At 44.7% G+C, this 15,493-nt stretch overlaps 1 long non-coding RNA gene and 1 other non-coding gene across 2 annotated transcripts; one reads left to right on the top strand and one right to left on the bottom strand.

The window, feature by feature from the left end:
* Nucleotides 1-2,642: 2,642 nt before the first annotated feature.
* LOC122143705 lies at nucleotides 2,643-4,355 on the bottom strand. Its single transcript, XR_006159322.1, has 3 exons — nucleotides 4,136-4,355; nucleotides 2,787-2,898; nucleotides 2,643-2,715 (listed from the first exon to the last, which is right to left on the bottom strand). It is a non-coding gene; the product is annotated as an uncharacterized LOC122143705 (long non-coding RNA).
* LOC122143710 lies at nucleotides 4,231-4,384 on the top strand. Its single transcript, XR_006159326.1, has one exon. It is a non-coding gene; the product is annotated as a U12 minor spliceosomal RNA (small nuclear RNA).
* Nucleotides 4,385-15,493: the final 11,109 nt, after the last annotated feature.

Here is a 15,493-nt window from a genome sequence, read left to right as displayed (position 1 = left end):
GAGAGACCGAGAGCGAGCGAGAGAGAGAGCAAGAGCGAGAGACAGAGAGACAGATACGAGACGCGGAGGGTGCGGACACGTTGTATTTTTCAGTTGACAGACTCTGAATCATTCATGTTTTCTTTCACTATAACTCGCTGACTTGATCAGGACAATTTGAAGGCTGCTTCTGTGCCTCAAACTCATCTCATCTCGACCTAGCAGCCCTCACACACACACACACACACACTCCTCACACACCCACACCACACAACACACACACACCACACACACACTTGACGGTCTTTATTTCCAGACCGGGGGGGGGGACGGGGGAGGGTACAGCGACGCTCATGTTCTGATTAAGGACCAGGTTTTTTTTAAAGGAGGGTCATGGGATGCTTGTTTTAAAGATCAGTAATTTTTGTTGTATTTTTCGTGTAACCAGAATATGTTTGACATGCTTTACACTGTTCAAAAAACTCAGTATTTTTCAAATACTGTACATTATTGTAGGTCCTCTATGATGCCCGCCTCTCTCAAATAATCCATAAAATTGTTGTTGCGTCTCTGTATGTAGCTAAATCTTCAAGAGTCCCTAACTGCATCTACTTCGGAACAGAACAAATAAAGTGCTATTTTCTATTTCTCCTAGACCACAACACACATCTCCCTGACATATACTGCATTGGTCAACAAACTAACTGGTGTTAACTGAAACCACCCACCTTCTGTCCTTTGCTGAAACAACATCCGGAACAGTGTTATTCAATCTAAGTCTGACCCACACCGTGATGTAGACATGAATGGGGGTGTTAGAACGAGCTGTTTCAGGAGGCACAGTGTAACCAAGCGTCCCTTAACTTTTATCAAGATATACTCTGATTGGATTTGAGACTTTAGTCTTTGTAAACTTACCAGAATCTTCTATCATTCACTAAGAGCTATCATCAACACTCCAAAGACAAAGGAACACTTGAAAATCACATCATATGAACCCTTTTAATCTGGTGTGTGTGTGTGTGGTGTGGTGTACGTGTAATCTATACCAACTGTATTTGTTCTCAATTCCTGTAAGGGCATCATGGGCGATGAGGAGTTCAGTACAGGGGATTCTAGACCGTGATCATATTACGGATACTGCTCAATCCTTATAGTTTACATGAACCGCTCTTAATACATCTTAGATCTCTTTGATTGGATCTCTCACATTTGTGCTATATGGTCTTAGTGCGACTAGCGTTCAACCCTATGCCGACACAACTTCTTTTGTGCATAGACTAACAAACCCTGTGTGTTGGCATTAGGGAAAGTTGCATTAATCATGAGTTTTAAATCGATATTATATTCCCACCAAAAAAAGAAAAAAAGAAAAAAATGAAAACAAATACGCCATTAAATTTCGTTAGCAGTGAAATGAAGGGTATCATATCGTTCACAAGTGCAGTATGGATTTCGCAAGGCTCATTACTAGGGCCATTTACTGAACCTCTTCACGCTTTACAGTTATACCCTTGGGAAATAATCATCAGGAAACACGGTGTTAGCTTTCACTGTTATGCTGATGATAACTCACTCTATATTTCATCGCGCCGCGGCGAAACATACCAATTTGGAAAAAAAACTAAAGGAATGGATAGTCGTATAAAAAACTGATGGCAGTCTGCAGATCCTTCTCCGATTTAGCGGCGCCCAAACTCTAGGACTAACCTAACCTAACATTGTTCGGGAGGCAGACCCCACTCTTGTAGTTTAAATCTAGATAACGACCACATCTCTTTTACCTGGCTTAACACATAACATACTAAGACGCGTCTAATATCCAAAGGTGGGTAAAAACAAACCAATCCGTGTGTGTATGGAAGAGCGGTGTGTGTGTGTGTGTGGGGGGGGGGGGTCTCACTCGTGGTCTGTCAGGTTTGTTGGCTGTAGTTGATCGTCATCTGTTTGTTAAGGTGATCACTAGCTCCATCACCTCTCCTCCTCCTCCATCAAGCATCAGCTTCCAGCAGATGAAACCCTACAAGCAGAGACGCCCCGGTGACCGTCAGAACTTTCTGTGATTGCTTTAATTCAACAACGCTCAATAAAAGACATGACTAATGGACTAATTTATGTGATCTGACAAGCGATGGTGAGTATTATGACATGTTTTTCTGCAGGAATTGTGTGAGTCCTCAACCGGAGCGGCTGCACTGGGCACGTTTGATCCGGATCGCGCTGGTCATTCCCACAGGCCTCGGCTGCACACCACACACACAACACACACCACCGCACACACACACAACCGTCACGCGTGCTCATCATGTGACGCTGATCATATCTAAAGCTGTACGACCGGCACTCCATCTGCTCACCTGCATGGTTTTAGTGATCTTCATAGATGCTGCGCGCTGATTTGGACGCCATCGGGATGCTCCTCTTAAGCTGCGGTCAACCTATCGCTTGCCATCCACTACTTTTGTGATCCCGCCGCCTGGCTGCAGGGCCACACCCACATCTGGTGTTTCTGGGGCCGGGGGCCGTGTTGTGGAGTTTGGTTGTGAGTGATTCCCGCGGGTTTGACGGGCGTCTGCTTGACCGTCGTGCTCAGAGTGCGTCTGCTGCTGTTTGCGTGAGTTGATCAGCTCTGCCGCGCGTCCTGCACCGCACTGGCTCCGCCCCCCTCGACCCTGGATCCGGAAACCCGCGCGTCTTTCTGTCCCAGCTTCTCTCTCGCATCCTTTACCTGGAGCGCTGGACACGGAGAGAGCGATGAGCAACACTAGCGTCTGAACAAACCAGAGCTCATCAGTCCCAGCGCTTACCTCCTGTAGCTCCGCCCACCGCCCAGCCGCTGTCTGACATCACTGCTGCCAATCTTCTGACGCGCGTCGAAGGCCTGCCCACGGACCCCCCGCCCCTCTGCCATATATGGGCCTGTGGGAGGGACAACAGCAGAGTTACACAGGAAAGACCAACAAACCTCGTAAAGACGAATTTCTGATTCGAATCAAAATTAACTTCGTTTTCATGGAACGTCAAAGTGTTCATACACAAATGAATTTGTCTCTATGACAAAATAAAATATACATTAAAAAGAGAACGTGTATGAACAGATCCTCTGAATCAGAAGTATGTGAAATGTCTCACTTCTGTCGATCAGCGGATAGCTCGTGTTTAACAGCGGCTGCGTTACTGCTCTAGTTCACGCGAGACGGGTCGATAATGTAAAAGAACTACCGAGATTAATGGAATTAACACAATGTACGAGGTTTGTTTGTGAAAACAGCCGCGAACATAGAGGCGCAGGACGCGTCAGCCAACCAGAGCGCGGCTCAAACGGGATATAAACCAATCAGCGGCGGGAGAAGGCGGGACATCGCGCTCAGCCTACACGAACTGCGTTTATAAAGAAAGCGGTAAGCTGAAAAAAAAAACCCCCCGCGGTGAGCATGAACGCTGTCTGAATCGTCTGGACGCATTTACCTCTTATTACTGACTCCTCTGGCGTTAAAACTGCGGCGACGAATCACTTCATCCAGAGAGAGGTCCGCCATATCTACGCTTGCTGGATTCTACAAGGGCGCAGTACGCATGCGCGTTACGTACATATGGGCGGGGCGAAGCGATTCGTGACGGGCAGCGGAAAGGCTCAAAATACACGCGGAACGCGAGAAAACGTGAGAGCCTTATTACTGCAGATTTTACACAGATAAAGAGCAATAAAGCCCATTCAGAGTGCATATGCGATGAAAAACTATGGAGTTTATTTCCTTGTTTCATTCTACATGTTTCTTTGTATATTAATGAAAGTAAAATAAAGTAATGACTGCATAACTCAAAACACGCGATCTGTGTGTGCAGGTTGGTAAGTGAATGTCTCCTGAATAAAATACCACTTCATAACAACAAAACACTTTTACATTAATAACAACAACAACAATCCGAAAATGCAGAACTACCCCTCCAGACAGCGAGGCGCGGTGACGTCACCGCCTGTCCCACAATGCACCGCCCGAAGAGCGCGCTCGAAGCCCAAATGAAGTGTTTTTTTGTCACTGTGCGCTGTCAGTCGCAGCTGTGCTGGTGTGTGTGTGTGTGTGTGTGTGTGTGTGTGTGTGTGTGTGTGTGTGTGTGTGTGTGTGTGTGTGTGAAGCTGAATCACATGAATCACCTGCTGTCTGAAGGAGACGCGCGCTCCCTCTGCTCACCGTCGCTGTGCACGCGGGCGCTCGCCACCTGGAGCGGCTGCTCGTGCACCTCAGCCTCATGCCTTAAACTGATGAGTAAGGAAAATAACGACGCGGGGTGACGCCCGTGTTCTCGCAGACTCTCGCGAGGAGAATTTTTGTAAGGGCACAGGTCCGTCTGTGAGGTGACTCACCTACTTAGTGAGATGCTCAGCAGAGCCAGGGTCTGCCCTCGAACCCAGCACCAGTCAAAGAGAGAACACACACACACTCGAACCCTGCACCAGTCAAAGAGAGAACACACACACACACACACACACTCGAACCCTGCACCAGTCAAAGAGAGAACACACACACACACACACACACACTCGAACCCTGCACCAGTCAAAGAGAGAGAACACACACACACCACACCACTCGAACCCTGCACCAGTCAAAGAGAGAACACACACACACACACACACACACACTCGAAACCCTGCACCAGTCAAGAGAGAACACACACACACACCACACACACTCGAACCCTGCACCAGTCAAAGAGAGAACACACACACACACACACACACACACTCGAACCCTGCACCAGTCAAAGAGAGACACACAGACACACACACACACACACACTCGAACCCTGCACCAGTCAAAGAGAGAACACACACACACACACACACACACACTCGAACCCTGCACCAGTCAAAGAGAGAACACACACACACACACACACACTCGAACCCTGGCACCAGTCAAAGAGAGAACACACACACTCGAACCCTGCACCAGTCAAAGAGAGAACACACACACACACACACACACTCGACACCTGCACCAGTCAAAGAGAGAACACACACACACACACACACACACTTGAACCCTGCACCAGTCAAAGAGAGAACACACACACACACACACACACACACACTCGAACCCTGCACCAGTCAAAGAGAGAACACACACACACACACACACAACACACTCGAACCCTGCACCAGTCAAAAGAGACACAACACACACACTCGAACCCTGCACCAGTCAAAGAGAGAGAAACACACACACACACACACACACACTCGAACCCTGCACCAGTCAAAGAGAGAACACACACACACACACACACACTCGAACCCTGCACCAGTCAAAGAGAGAACACACACACACACACACTCGAACCCTGCACCAGTCAAAGAGAGAACACACACACACACAGACACACACACACACACACACTCGAACCCTGCACCAGTCAAAGACGAGAAACACACACACACACACACACACACAGTCGAAGCCAGCACCAGTCAAAGAGAGAACACACACACACAAACACACACACACACTCGAAACCTGCACCAGTCAAAGAGAGAACACACACACACACACACACTCGAACCCTGCACCAGTCAAGAGAGAGAACACACACACACACACACACTCGAACCCTGCACCAGTCAAAGAGAGAGAACACACACACACACTCGAACCCTGCACCAGTCAAAGAGAGAGAACACCACACACACACACACTCGAACCCTGCACCAGTCAAAGAGAACAGAACACCACACACACACACACTCGAACCCTGCACCAGTCAAAGAGAGAACACACACACACACACACACACTTGAACCCTGCACCAGTCAAAGAGAGAACACACACACACACACACACACTCGAACCCTGCACCAGTCAAAGAGAGAACACACACACACACTCGAACCCTGCACCAGTCAAAGAGAGAACACACACACACACTCGAACCTGCACAGTCAAAGAGAGAACACACACACACACACACAGACACACACACACACACACTCGAACCCTGCACCAGTCAAAGAGAGAACACACACACACACACACACTCGAACCCTGCACCAGTCAAAGAGAGGAACACACACACACACACACACACTCGAACCCTGCACCAGTCAAAGAGAGAACACACACACACACTCGAACCCTGCACCAGTCAAAGAGAGAACACACACACACACACACACACTCGAACCCTGCACCAGTCAAAGACAGACAACACATCAACCAACTCACACACACACACACACACACACACACTCGAACCCTGCACCAGTCAAAGAGAGACACACACACACACACACTCGAACCCTGCACCAGTTCAAAGAGCGAAAACACACACACACAGACACACACACACACACACACACTCGAACCCTGCACCAGTCCAAAGAGAGAACACACACACACACTCGAACCCTGCACCAGTCAAAGAGAGAACACACACACACACACACACACACTCGAACCCTGCACCAGTCAAAGAGAGAACACACACACACACACACACTCGAACCCTGCACCAGTCAAAGAGAGAACACACACACACACACACACTCGAACCCTGCACCAGTCAAAGAGAGAACACACACACACACACTCGAACCCTGCACCAGTCAAAGAGAGAACACACACACACACACACACACTCGAACCCTGCACCAGTCAAAGAGAACAGAGAACACACACACACACACACTCGAACCCTGCACCAGTCAAAGAGAGAACACACACACACACACACACACTCTCGAACCCTGCACCAGTCAAAGAGAGAACACACACACACACACACACACTCGAACCCTGCACCAGTCAAAGATAGAACACACACACACACACACACACACACTCGAACCCTGCACCAGTCAAAGAGAGAACCACACACACACACACACACACTCGAACCCTGCACCAGTCAAAGAGAGAACACACACACACACACACACACACACTCGAACCCTGCACCAGTCAAAAAGAGAGAACACACACACACACACACACACACACACTCGAACCCTGCACACCAGTCAAAGAGAGAACACACACACACACACAAACACTCGAACCCTGCACCAGTCAAAAGAGAACACACACACACACACACACTCGAACCCTGCACCAGTTAAAAGAGAGACAACACACACACACTCGAACCCTGCACCAGTCAAAGAGAGAACACACACACACACACACACACACACTCGAAACCCTGCACCAGTCAAAGAGAGACACACACACACACACACACACACTCGAAACCCTGCACCAGTCAAAGAGAGAACACACACACACACACACACTCGAACCCTGCACCAGTCAAAGAGAGAACACACACACACACACACACACACACACACTCGAACCCTGCACCAGTCAAAGACAGACACACACACACACACACACTCGAACCCTGAACCAGTCAAAGAGAGAAGAACACCCACACACACACACACACACTCGAACCCTGCACCAGTCAAAAGAGAGAACACAACACACACACACACACACACTCGAACCCTGCACCAGTCAAAGAGAGAGACACACACACACACACACACACTCGAACCCTGCACCAGTCAAAGAGAGAAACACACACACACACACTCGAACCCTGCACCAGTCAAAGAGAGAACAACACACACACACACTCGAAACCCTGCACCAGTCAAAGAGAGAACACACACACACACACACTCGAACCCTGCACCAGTCAAAGAGAGAACACACACACACACACTCGAAACCCTGCCACCACACACACCACACACACACACACTCGAACCCTGCACCAGTCAAAGAGAGAAAACCACACACACACACACACACACACTCGAACCCTGCACCAGTCAAAGAGAGAACACCACACACAGTGTACACACACACTCGAACCCTGCACCAGTCAAAGAGAGAACACACACACACACTCGAACCCTGCACCAGTCAAAGAGAGAACACAAACACACACCCACACACAACACTCGAACAGACACACACAGAAGACACACACCACACACCCGAACCCTCCAGTCAAAGAGAGAACACACACACACACACACTCGAACCCTGCACCAGTCAAAGAGAGAACACCACCACACACACACACACTCGAACCCTGCACCAGTCAAAAAGAGAACACACACACACACACACCCTGACACCAGTAAAAGACACACCACACACACACACTCGAACCCTGCACCAGTCAAAGAGAGAACACACACACACACACACTCGAACCCTGCACCAGTCAAAGAGAGAACACACACACACACACACACGAACACTCGAACCCTGCACCAGTCAAAGAGAGAACACACACACACACACACACACACACTCGAAACCCTGCACCAGTCAAAGAGAGACACACACACACATACACTCGAACCCTGCACCAGTCAAAGAGAGACACACACACACACACACACACTCGAACCCTGCACCAGTCAAAGAGAGAACACACACACACACCACACACACACCACACACACACCACACACTCGAACTCAAAGAGAGAACACACACACCACTGCTGCACCAGTCAAAGAGAGAACACACACACACACACACACACAACAGACACAGTCACCACACACACACTCGAACCCGCACCACAAAGAGAGAACACACACACACACACCCTGCACCACACACACACTCGAACCCGTGCACAGTCAACAGAGAACACACACACACACACACACACTTGAACCCTGCAACCAGTCAAAGAGAGAACACACCACACACAACACACACATACTTGAACCCTGCACCAGTCAAAGAGAGAACACACACACACACAGACACACACACACACACACACTCGAACCCTGCACCAGTCAAAGAGAGAACACACACACACACACACACACACTCGAACCCTGCACCAGTCAAAGAGAGAACACACACACACACAGACACACACACACACACACACACACACACTCGAACCCTGCACCAGTCAAAGAGAGAACACACACACACACACACACACATTTACATTTACATTTACATTTAATCATTTAGCAGACGCTTTTATCCAAAGCGACTTACAAATGAGAACAGTAGAAACAATCAGATCAACGAGAAAACAACAACGGTATACATGTGCTATGACAAGTCTCAGTTAGTCTAGTACAGAACATGTAGCCAGGGTTTTTTTTTTTTTTTTTTTTTTTTTTTTTTTGCATATATGATAGAAGAGAAAAAGAAAAAAAGGTAAGTACTAATATTAGTTAGTTAAGTGCAGGCGAAAAAAGATGAGTCTTTAGATGTTTTTTGAAAATGAGTAAAGACTCAGCTGTTCGAATTGAGATCGGAAGGCATTCCATTCCACCAGCTGGGAGCAGTCCAGGAAAATAGTCCGTGAGAGTGATTTTGAACCTCTTTGGGATGGCAACACAAGGCGTCGTTCACTTGCAGAGCGCAAACTTCTGGAGGGTGCATAAGATTGTACTAGTTAGTTTAGGTAAGTTGGCGCCGTGCCAGTGGTCGTTTTGTAGGCAAGCATCAGTACCTTGAATTTGATGCGAGCGGCTACTGGTAGCCAGTGTAACCTGATGAGGAGAGGAGTAACATGGGCTGTTTTCGGCTCATTGAAGACAACCCTCGCTGCTGCATTCTGGATCAGTTGCAGAGGCTTGATAGTCCATGCAGTAAGGCCCGCCAGGAGAGCATTGCAATAGTCCAGTCTGGGAGAGAACAAGAGCTTGGACAAGAAGTTGGGTGGATTGCTCTGACAGGAAGGGTCTAATCTTCCTAATGTTGAATAAGGCAAATCTACAGGACCGGGTCGTTGTAGCAATATGGTCTGTGAAGCTTAACTGATGATCCATCACAACTCCTAGGTTTCTGGCTGTCCTGGAAGGAGTTATGGTTGACGAACCCAGCTGTATAGAGAAGTTGTGATGAAACGATGGGTTAGCTGGAACCACCAGCAGTTCAGTCTTAGTAAGGTTGAGCTGAAGGTGATGGTCATTCATCCAGCTAGAAATGTCACTCAGACAGGCTGAAATGCGAGCAACTACCGTCGGGTCATCTGGTTGGAATGAAAAGTAGAGTTGAGTGTCATCAGCATAGCAGTGATAGGAAAAGCCATGCTTCTGAATGACAGATCCTAATGACGTCATGTAGATGGAGAAGAGAAGCGGTCCAAGTACTGAGCCTTGAGGAACCCCAGTAGCAAGTTGTTGTGACTTAGAAACTTCACCCCTCCAAGACACCATGAAGGATCTATCAGACAGGTAGGAGTTAAGCCACTGGAGTGCAGTTCCAGAGATGCCCATCTTTCTGAGGGTGGATAGGAGAATCACACACACACACACACACACACACAGTACTGCTGATGAACACATCTGATCACTCACACTACAGATTAAGGTCTCGCGTCTTTGGGTGATTTTAAGCTGTTTTATACATAAGTAATTCAAAAGTATGGAAATAAAAATGTAGCTGGAGCATGTGTAAAATTGGTAGGCTGTACAGAGATGACTTAAATAGTTTTATATCGTAATGTTGAGACGTGTGTGCTGGGGATTCAATTTTGTTAGCCTTTATTTACAAACGAATAGGGCTGTATTACTCGAGTCCGGACTCGAGACATTTTTCTATCGTCTCGGACTTGTCTCGGACTCGTTGGTGTTTGCTCTCGGACTTGGTCATTGGACTCGCCAAATGTTCTCGTTGGTCTCGACCGAGTCCAGCAAAAAAAATTATCCTTCAAAACAAAAGCACATTTGCATGTCGCGACTGGAAACGTGTGGAAAACGCTAGGCGCGCCGCTTTCTCCTTTTTTCCAAAGGCACTCTGTAGCCTGCGCTCTATGCTTGCACTCCAGTGGCGTCTGCTGTTGCTCAGAAACCATTACCTGCACTAAAAATCCCTTGCAGTAGCTCTGCTAATAAATTCATTTTAAAAATGGCTATCCTTGTACAGCTATGATCAGCTGTTTCTCCATCTTGGCTTAGCTTTTAATTTTGTTACAGGAAAGGATGTGCATGACCAGCGGCGCACTTGCTGCCTTCTGAAAAGTTTAGATGTTTCTAATTTAATTTTCTACCGGTTAAATTGTGTTTTATTTATGTCTACACAGGTAGCCTTAAATTTACCAATAATGAAATACTTATTAATGTTGTAGAGTATAGGGGTTGCAAGACTACTGATTTCTACTAGTCGATTTTTTTATTTAAAAAATACTTGAGTTACTCAACTACTCGTGGTTCATGCTATTGTAAATGAAAACACATTAAATAGTTTTTATCAATAAGCGCTTATTGATTTATAGCCTTATGCAACAATTACATATGTAAATTTACAAAACTTTATAATTATGACATTACATATATAAATTTTCTTGTAACAGCCAGTATTTGTAGCAATCACAACATTTTTCGTATCTGCATTCGCATACAACGTTGTACAGTACAGGACAAGACCGTTATGACTTTTTATCTTTTTTTTCATAGTTGTCACTGAACAAGTATGTCGTGTTAAACTAAAATAACTATTAATTTCTAAAATAATATTTATTATGCAAGCAGAAAGATGTCATGATAAACGTTTAGTGATCATTTGAACACGACTGAATTAATTCAATGCGCACATTTTCATTACGCAGAACTCTTTAAGCGAGTCTTAATGTTTAGTGAACTTCACTAAACTAATGTGCGTGTGCCGCGCAAACCAGCAAAAGATAAAGATGCAAACATGTAGGACAAGTAGAAAATGTATCCGTATCTACGCTGATTATTAGCCTACTTTTGAGAGAGAAGTGGTTTGGTTTTTGAGAGAGACGCGCAAACGCGGCTGTGTTTGATTGGTGTGAGCGCGCTGTGCTTGTTTCATTCATTCGTATCATATCGTAGCCTAAGGTTTAAATCATTGCCTTTTAAATATATACAAATAATATAACGTGTATGATGTACTATTATTTGTGGTTTTTATTTCTCTAGGCTATGTTTTATTTGTGATGGATGGAGGGGGAGGAATAATGCGGTGTTTTGATTTGCGCTTTTTTTTACTCAAAGTTTACATTCATTCACTTCACACTCGTGACTTTAGAGGTCTGTGTATGCGCTGATCACATGACTCAGCTGATATCTAGCAAACACCGGACTGTGCCAGCTTCAGCCGATTATTCAGGCAGGTATTAGGCTTTAGGTACACCCCTAATTATTACATTACATATTTTATTTTTACATGCAACATAGATAAGGTCATAGAAAGTAACAGCTCCACGCAATATTGTAATCCTAAAATTCACGCACTTGCAAACTCTTTGTATGCATTATGGTTAATACATGCTCGAGTAGTCGATTGTTTCCGACAAGCCCTAGTACAGTACGACAAAAATTTCGCTGTATTTATGTGCGCATGCCCAGTAGAGCCAAACGTATCTCTTCTAGCCTTAACTGCGCGCATTGTCATATCCTGAGCTTTGTGTGTGTGTGCTGCGCCAAGGCATCAGTCATTTTAATTTTTGACCACAGACATAATGTCAGCAACAGCAGCATTTATAAAGTAAATAAAATGTAAATAAAGTACATAAAAATAATTTGACCCTACAGCTCCAAACTCGGTCCTAGAGGGCCGGTGTCCTTTAGAGTTTAGCTCCAACCCTGATTATACACACTTGAACCAGCTAATCAAGCTCTTACTAGACACACTAGAAACATCCAGATAGTGTTAAGGCCAGTCGGAGCTAAACTCTGCAGGGCACTGGCCCTCCAGGATCTAGTTTGGAGACCCCTGTCCTACAGAGTTGTTACTTTACACATACTTTTTGATCATTACAAATAATAATGTAAAATTATTTTCTTAGAATAGGAAATATGCTGTCTCTCGCATCACATACATTAGTTAAGTATGTGGTCTTGAAGAGGATCCCCTTTTTTTCTCTCATTTGGACTTGGACTTGACTTGGACTCGACAAAGCTGGACTTGACTACAGCTCTACAAACGAACACATGCATAAGCCTCATGTCAGCCGTTGCAACATTTAATATAATGTCAAAAGAATCAGTGTCTATTTACACTAAGTGCAAGCCTGCCTTATTTATGCTATCTGCCCACCAACGTGTGATTAGGACAGTCAAGACTGAAAAATGATCTAAATCAGTGTTAGTTTCAGTGGAGTAGAGGTTAAAGTGTGTTTTTCTGACGCGACAGACTCGAGTTCACAGCCGCCTTTTGACGAACATTTATTCTCCCTTTTCATATCGTATCAGAAAGGCATTTAATGTCAATAAAAATTAAGGAAATAATTAAAAGGTTGAAAATAAATATTGGTTAGGGTTAGGGTAGGTGTAGGGAGGGCTTTATTGTCCTAATAAGGTGGCATCCATTTAAAATGTTGAATTAAAATTATAATTCACATTCAATACGTTATTATTGTGTACTGTTTTATAATGTACTACAATACTGAGGTGCAGATAATAACCACTATTTGAAATAAGTAGCATAAATACCATGCTAATGATTGCTTCCATTGTCCTCATTTGTAAGTCGCTTTGGATAAAAGCGTCTGCTAAAAGACTGTAATGTAAATGTAAATACAGGAAAATCTTGCCATTTTAACATAGTGTAAATAGAATCTACTGTATAGCTTTTTGCACTATGTGTAAATAACATAGCCTATGGTTAAAAAATACTGTTTTCACTTAGTGTAAATAGCATCTATCGCTAAGAAAACATGTTATTTTCACTTAGTGCAAACAGCCACTGCCTAAAAGAACACATCACTGAACACAGCAGAATATCATCATCATGGATCTCTTGCTATAATACAATACAATACTCCCACCTTGTGGGCTATTTCCTATAGAAGCTCGTTTCCGCCACTACATAAAGAAACAGAAATAATTAATTGATTAATAAATAAATAGCAACTTTTATCTCAATCATACAATTTATATCTCGCATTGTTTATATCTCGCAATTCTGAGAAAAAAGTCAGAATGGATGGTAAGATAACAAGCTGCAAATGACCTTTATTTTTCATTCCATGGTGGAAACAAGCTGACACAATGACACAAGTGAACCTGAATTCATACACAATGTAACGTAACCTACTAATAAATGTCATCAATGCCAGATAAACTTTTATTATAAAATTTATTATAAACTGCCAGATTACAATTATTAAAGTGTAATCTTCTTAAAATCAGCCTTCACCTTTTTTGGCTGAATCTGATTAAAAAAAAAAAAGTGACGTGACATACAGCCAAGTGTGGTGACCCATACTCAGAATCGGTGCTCTGCATTTAACCCATCCAAAGTACACACACACACACACACACACACACACACACACATACACACACACACACTGTGTTTGGTGAGCTACAGAAGGCGCAGCAGAAGGACGTGTCGTCTCAGCCCTCGTCCGGCCGTGCTCTCAGCGCACAGATGCTCGAGACTCTCGGTCTGAGAGCGGCCCTCGCAGACGCACAGGTCCTGCAGCTGACAGACGCGGACAGAGACGGCAAACTCAGCGCTTTCCACATCAACACGTTCTTCAGACGCCTTTCTTTCAGACAGGTACAGAAGAGGAGATATATGTGATATTCTCTGTGCTGTCACTGACTGAGGGCCTTCAGGCGTGTGTTTCTCCACAGTGACCCGTGCTGGGACTCGTCCTCATTCCTGCAGATGATCGCCGGTGTCACACTTCAGCACACAGCTGCTCTTCATCCATCATCATAATAGTAATACTGCTGGCTGTCACATGTTGTTTTTATTGGGACTCCTCTGCACGTGGAGATATTTCTGACTCTCTGTACAGCAGCGGTGGGCCGTCTGCTTGCCCTGTAAAAAATAAAATTGTGTAAAAAATGTTTTTATTATTATTATTAAGGTATCATTTTCATTTGTGTGATGTCCACAAAATGGCCTATGATTAGTTTCGTTGAGGTTGAACTGGAATATCCTACATAAAAAAAGTCTGCGGCCAGCACTACATATAGTGCTTCCCTTTAGTTCAAAGACATCGAATCTGATTCGTAATGAGCATTAGTGACAGAATCATCAGCCAATCAAATTTTGACGTTCTATGACCGCACGCACTCTGGGCAAGAGGGTCTGGCTGCAGACATATGGGCGAGTGGAGCTCCACTCCAGAGCGGAAATACACCACCTCTTTTAGGAGCTTAGATGGAATAGAGTCTAACATACAGTACAGACCAAAAGTTTGGAAACATTACTATTTTTAATGTTTTTGAAAGAAGTTTCTTCTGCTCATCAAGCCTGTATTTATTTGATCAAAAATACAGAAAAAACAGTAATATTGTGATATATTATTACAATTTAAAATAATTGTTTTTAAATGTATTATACTTTAAATTATCATTTATTTCTGTGATGCAAAGCTGAATTTTTAGGATCATTATCACATGATCCTTTAGAAATCATTCTAATATGATGATTCATTATCAAAGTTGGAAACAGTTCTGCTGCTTAATATTTTTTCAATTTTTTATTTTTTTTTACTTTTTATTCATCAAAGTATCCTAAAAAAGTTTTAGGAT

Source organism: Cyprinus carpio, unplaced genomic scaffold (genome assembly GCF_018340385.1).
Source record: "Cyprinus carpio isolate SPL01 unplaced genomic scaffold, ASM1834038v1 S000006488, whole genome shotgun sequence".
Classification (NCBI taxonomy): domain Eukaryota; kingdom Metazoa; phylum Chordata; class Actinopteri; order Cypriniformes; family Cyprinidae; genus Cyprinus; species Cyprinus carpio.
The sequence above is the reverse complement of the archived record's forward strand: the minus strand, read 5'-3'. Positions and strand labels throughout refer to the sequence as shown.